Raw genomic sequence first — 7,200 nt, 5'->3', positions numbered from 1 at the left:
AGCTCGATGATTCATTAGTTGCGTATAACACCCAGTGCACCATGCAATACACGCCCTCCTTACTACCCATCACCGGTCTATCCCATTCCCCACCCCTCCCCTTGAGGCCCTCAGTTTGTTTCTCAGAGTCCATAGTCTCTCATGCTTCATTCCCCCTTCTGATTACCCCCTTTCTTTTATCCTTTCTTCCCCTACTGATCATCCTAGTTCTTATGTTCCATAGATGAGAGAAATCATATGATAATTGTCTTTCTCTGCTTGACTTATTTCACTTAGCATTATCTCCTCCAGTGCCGTCCATGTTGCAGCAAATGTTGAGAACTCGTTTTTTCTGATAGCTGAGTAATATTCCATTGTATATATGGACCACAACTTCTTAATCCAGTCATCTGTTGAAGGGCACCTTGGCTCCTTCCATGATTTAGCTATTGTGGACAGTGCTGCTATGAACATTGGGGTGCATATGGCCCTTCTCTTCACTATGTCTGTATCTTTGGGGTAAATGTGTCATGAAAAAAGTTGCTATGGCCGATGTTGTAGAGGTTGCTGCCTATGTTCTCCTCTAGGATTTTGATGGATTCCTGTCTCACATCGAGGTCTTTCATCCATTTGGAGTTTATCATTGTGTATGGTGTGAGAGAGTGGTCAAGTTTCATTCGTTTGCATGGAGCTGTCCAATTTTCCCAGCACCATTGATTGAAGAGACTGTCTTTTTCCCACCGGATGTTTTTTCCTGCTTTGTCAAAGATTAGTTGCCAAAGAGCTGAGGGTCCATTTCTGGGTTCTCTATTCTGCTCCATTGGTCTATGTGTCTGTTTTTGTGCCAGTACCATGCTGTCTTTGTGATCACAACTTTGTAGTACAGCTCGAAATCCGGCAGCGTGATGCTCCCAGCTTTGTTTGACAAAAATACAGCATCCTTTCTGATTAAAACCCTTCAGAGTGTAGGGATAGGGGTACATTCCCTCAATTTCATAAAAACCATCTATGAAAAGCCTACAGCAGAATATCATTCTCAATGGGGAAAAGCTGGAAGCCTTTCCCTTAAGATCAGGAACACGACAAGGATGCCCACTCTCACCATTATTATTCAACATAGTACTAGAAGTCCTTGCAACAGCAATCAGACAACAAAAGGGATAAAGGTATCCAAATTGGCAGAAGAAGTCAAACTGTCTCTCTTCGCAGATGACATGATACTCTTACATCGGAAACCGGGGATGTACTGTATGGTGACTAACATAATATAATAAAAAACCATTAAAAAAAAAAAAGAAAGAACGATTACCCAACATTTGCAGCAACATGGATGGCACTGGAGGAGATTAGACTAAGTGAAATAAGTCAAGCAGAGAAAGACAATTATCATATGGGTTCACTCATGGAACATAAGAAATAGCAGGAAGATCGGTAGGAGAAGGAAGGGAAGAATGAAGGGGGGGTAAACAGAAGGGGGAATGAACCATGAGAGACTATGGACTCTGGGAAACAAACTGAGGGCTTCAGAGGGGAGGGGGTGGCGGATTGGGATAGGCTGATGATGGGTATTAAGGAGGGCACATATTGCATGGTGCACTGGGTGTTAGCCACAAATAATGAATCATGGAACATTGCATTGAAAACTAAGGATATACTATATGGTGACTAACATAACATAATAAAAAATTATTTAAAAAAAACCCTTAGAAGAAAACATAGGACAAAAGACAATTATTTCTTAGATATCACACCAAAGGCAGAGGTAACTAAAAGGCAGAGAGGACTTCATTTATATTAAGTACTTTTGTCCATCAAAGGACACTATCAACCAAGTGAAAATTCACCCCAAAAGATGGGAGAACATATTTCATATTTCTGATATATCTGTATGTATGTGTGTGTATATATGAATGATAAGGCATTAATATCCAGAATATATAGATAACTCCTAAAACTCAACAACAAAAGAGCAAACAACCCAATTCCAAGGTGGTCAAGGGACTCAAATAGACACTTCCCCAAAGAAGATATACGCATGACCAATAAATGCATGAATAGATGCTCAACCTTGCCAATCATTAGGAAACGCAAAGAAAATCCACAGTAAGGATAACTGCTATCAAAAAAGATAAAGAAAAACAAGTGTTGGTGAGGATGTGGATCTTGGTTTCCAAGTGTTTGAGTTTCTTCCAGATTTTTCCTTGTGATTGACTTCCAGTTTCAAAGCATTGTGGTCTGAGAATATGCAGGGAATAATCTCAGTCTTTTGGTATCGGTTGAGACCTGTTTTGTGACCCAGTATATGGTCTATTCTGGAGAAAGTTCCATGTGCATTCGAAAAGAATGAGTCTTCTGTTGTTCTGGGGTGTAGTGTTCTGTATATATCTATGAGGTCCATCTGGTCCAGTGTGTCATTCAAAGCTCTTGTTTCTTTGTCGATTTTCTGCTTAGGTGATCTGTCTATTGCTGATAGTGGAGTGTTGAGGTCCCCTAGTATTAACGTATTTTTATCTATATGTCTCTTTATTCTGGTTAAGAGTTGGCTTGTGTATCTAGCTGTTCCCCTGTTGGGGGCGTAGATATTTATAATTGTCATATCCACTTGTTGGATACATCCTTTAAGAATAATATAGTGTCCTTCTGTATCTCTCACTACAGTCTTTAGTTTAAAATCTAATCTGTCTGGTATGAGAATTGCTACCCCAGCTTTGTTTTGAGGTCCATTGGCATGAACAATGGTTTTCCATCCCTTCACTTTCAGTCTGGATGTATCTTTAGGTTCAAAATGTGTCTCTTGTAAACAGCAAATGGATGGCTCATGTCTTTTTATCCAATCTGCCACCCTGTGACATTTTATGGGAGCATTTAGGCCATTTACATTGAGAGTGATTATTGAGAGAGCTGATTTTAATGATGCCATGTTGCCTGTAAAGTCTTTGTTTCCATAGATTGTAAATTTCTGTTCTGTATCACTCTTGGGGCCTTTTTACTTTTATAGAATCCCCCTTAATATTTCTTGTAGGGCTGGCTTGGTGGTCACATATTCTTTCAGTTTCTGCTGGTCTTGTAAGCTCCTTGTCTCTCCATCCATTCTGAAGGACAGCCTTGCTGGATGAAGGATCCTTGGCTGCATGTTATTCTCACTTAGTGCTCTGACTATGTCTTGCCAGCCCTTCCTGGCCTGCCAGGTCTCTGTGGACAGGTCTGACCTTATTCCGATGTTCCTCCCTCTGTAGGTGGGAATGCTCTTCCCCTTGGCCGCCTTCAAGATTTTATCCTTGGGTCTAAGATTTGCAAATTATACTGAAATTGGCACTGTTAGTGGGAATGTAAAGTAGTACAGTCCTTGTGAAACACAGTATGGCCGTTCCTTAAAAAATTTCAATTTATCCTACAATAAAGCTATTCCACTTCAGGGTATATACCAAAAAGAACTGAACAGGGTCTCAGAGAGGTATCTGTACACCCACATTCACAGCACCTTCATTCATATAGCTAAACCATGGAGCCGACCTGTGTCCATCAAAGAAACATGGGTAAACAGAATGTGGACTATACATACAATGGAATATTATTCCGCCTTCAAAAGGAAGGAAGTACTTTGCTACAAGACGGATGAACCTGGATGACCTTATGCTAAAGGAACTAAACCGATTACAAAAATACTGTATGAATGCACTTCCATGAGGTGCCTCGAGTAATCAAAGTTATGGATTCAGAAAGTAGAATGGTGGGGCGCCTGGGTGGCACAGCGGTTAAGCGTTTGCCTTTGGCTCAGGGCGTGATTCCGGCGTTGTGGGATCGAGCCCCACGTCAGGCTCCTCCGCTATGAGCCTGCTTCTTCCTCTCCCACTCCCCCTGCTTGTGTTCCCTGTCTTGCTGGCTGTCTCTATCTCTGTCGAATAAATAAATAAAATCTTAAAAAAAAAAAAAAAGAAAAGAAAGTAGAATGGTGATTGCCAAGGGCTGGAGAGAGGAGGGAATGGGAAGTTACTGTTCCATGGGTATCAAGTTTTGGTTTTGCAAGATGAAAAGAGTTCTGGAGACGGATGGTGGTGATGGTTCCACAATGTGAACGTGCTTAATGCCGCTGGACTTTACCTTTAAAATCGGTTAAGATGCGGAATTTTATAAAACCCCCATTTTACAATTTTAAAACTTGAGAAAAAGAGAGAGAGAGATACTATAACATTCAGAGTTACTATGGAGGATCCAACAGGATGGGAGATGCTCGATCCAACCGCTGAAATCACTGATGAATATTGAAATGGTTTTAAGGTTTCTGCTACAGCCTCAGGAAGTACCTAATCGTAACGAGCCTTGCGTTTCCGCAAAGCAACAGAGAGAGGATAAAATTTACAAGACAGCTCTTTCAGGCAGCGGGTAACGTGCACTGTTGGATGGCGATGCCCAAAAGAAGGCAACAGACGAGTCGGGCTGTATACTCGTTCGTGTTCTGTGCCTCTGAATGTGGGCAGCGGTGACAGCCTGTTGTAGGGCTGCTGTCAGAATGGAGTAGAAGCAAGCAGCGTGAGGAGGCAGAGACATGTGAAGGTCAATGTGACGACTGTGCACAGAGGCGGGTGGCAGGCTTTGTTCTGAGGACGTTAGCGTGGTGTGCGGCAGTATTGAAGAAAATGCCCAGGCCGTGGGATGACTCAAGACTATAAGGGGAAGGCCGTGACCTGGTATCTCCTTTACCCTTGCAGACGATGTGTCCAGAAATCGTTAGTAAATGGTCAACAATGGCTAGAAAAACTCAGGGCTGGGTCTAAGTTGATGTCACCATCTGACGATGAGAGGGAGGGCTGCAGGAAGGGTCATGGTGCCCCGGGCTGGTGGAGACGAGAGGAGTGTGGTGAGGAAAAGGACAGGGAGAGGGATTCCAGTGGTTGTGGAGGGATCAGAAGCCGAGCAGGAAGGACAACAGACCTATGGAGAAATGTCCACAAAGGAAAAGGATTCAGGAACGACATTGAGGCAGCAGTCACATAGAGGCAGATGTCACATAGAGCCCTCGAAGGAAAAAGAGCAAGAATATGATCCGAGATTTGGGGAGTCTCTCCTCCTACCAGAATTGCTGGGACTCTCCACCATCCCATGACACACAGGGTTCATGGAGCCAAGTCCTTTGAGAATTTCTAGAGTCCTGCATTCTGAAGAGACACTATGAAGAGTTACAGAGGCTGCTTAGCCCGGGGGCTCCCTGGCTGCACCTTAAACACCTTCTCTGCTCTTCCCGGCCTCCAGCAATAGGAGCCCCATGACTAACGGGAGCAGGCCGCCAAGGCTTAACCAGATGATGTTCTCTGTTCTGTAATAGGGGGTCATGAGTCTGTGGGGAAAAGAAAGGATTGATTGATTGATTGATTGAAGGTTTTATTTATTTATTTGACAGAGAGAGACAGCCAGCGAGAGAGGGAACACAAGCAGGGGGAGTGGGAGAGGAAGAAGCAGGCTCCCAGCAGAGCAGGGAGCCTGATGTAGGGCTGGATCCCAGGACCCCGGGATCACGCCCTGAGCCAAAGGCAGACGCTTAACGACTGCGCCACCCGGGCGCCCCAAGAAAGAGAATTTAATACAGGGCCAATAGCATATCCATTCAACCCCAAGAACGCTACATCAAAAACTAATGATGTACTATACAGTGGCTAACTGAACATAATAATTAAAGAATACAAAGTTCACACATAAACCACACATCATTCGATCTCAAGTAGACAGCTCACCCAGACCCTTCTTATGACCTGGAAGTCTCTTCTTCCATTCTGAGCACACTGAATGAGAGCATCTGGGTTAAGCATAAGTAGTAAAATTCAGGCCACAGTCTATCTGCTGCCCAAATCAGGAGCCCTGACGTGGGGTGGTAGTCACTCAGAGAACGTAAAGCTTAACACAGAATTTGTTCAGGAGCTGAACAAACACATGGCATCTGCCGGCTGACCCTGACCTCAGTGCCACGATGAGGGCTGTGGCCAAGAGACGGTGAAACAAAGGGAAAGGTGGGGTTGTCAGGGTCTGAGGCTCTCTATACGTCCCTGTTATCAGTTCAAGTGGGAACCTGATGGGAGCCTCAGGACAGGAGGGAGGTGGAAAGGGTTGCCACACAGATTCCCACAAACGTCTCGGATCACAGGGCTATGACCAGTCCAAATGCGGCGTCTGTGTTCTCGGAAGTGGTAGGACCATATGGATCAAGGTCACGTGGCTTGGGAGAAACTCAAGCAGGGACAGCACAGGAGGTGAGCCTGGTCACCTAACTGGTAGTGCGAAATTCAGCAAACTCCAGCCCCAGCCACAGGAAGGCCACATTCAGTGTGAGACGAGAGACCTTGCCCGGTGAAAAAGGGAGAGTTTTCACAGTGTCCCAGGGAGGAAGGATGCCAGGGCTAACGTGGAGTATGGTGGAATGGCTCTGCATGTCTCCGCCCCTCAGGGTCCCAGGGGGTTTGGAAACTGAGGGTCCACCTTCCAATCCCATTCATTGAATATTTGTCTCTACTTCTACTGTCATTATACTTTCCATACACCCAGAGGGGGGGTTGAAATGTACATTAGATATTATAACAGGTCAGTATTCAACCTTCCGTTGGCTTCGCACACACTCACAAGAAAGTAAGAGTTCTAATCATATCTTAGGAGACTCATATCATATGCCCCTTATAGTGCTTAGGGTCCAGGAGGACAGACCTTAAAGAGTAAACCGATAGAGGAACCTGGCATATGAGATTAGGTAGGAATCAGAGCAGGGCAATTTCTAGGGTTTACTGGGTCGGATGGGGAACCTACTCTCCACTGGGCGTCAGGGAAAGAACTTGAAACCTGGAGACATTCTGAGAGGTGGAAAGGGGAGCAAAACTGGCAAAAAGAACATTCCAGACTAAGGGCAGAAGCCGAAGAAGTGTAACTAGAAGGAAGTGAGGGTAGAGCGGAGACTGAAGCAGAGGTGAGAACAAGCTGGAACCGGGGTGTGTAGGAATGGCTGTATTCCTCATTCAACGTGGCAAAACCTAAGGTTCTGAAGGGCTTGCGGGAGCTGGCGCGGTAGCAGGATGGCTTTTGAAAGGATCGCTTTAGTTGCAATGTGGAGGGAGCACAGCTTTGGGTGGTGGTGGAAGATAAACCAAGGGAGGATGTAACTGGAATCCAGTGACGTGCGAAGGTGCCTGGGAGCACCTGAGGGCACGGGGAGAAATCTGCAATCTTGCGATCGTTTTCCAA

This window comes from Ursus maritimus, unplaced genomic scaffold (genome assembly GCF_017311325.1).
Source record: "Ursus maritimus isolate PB19 unplaced genomic scaffold, ASM1731132v1 scaffold_19, whole genome shotgun sequence".
NCBI lineage: Eukaryota > Metazoa > Chordata > Mammalia > Carnivora > Ursidae > Ursus > Ursus maritimus.
This window is presented reverse-complemented; position numbering follows the sequence as displayed.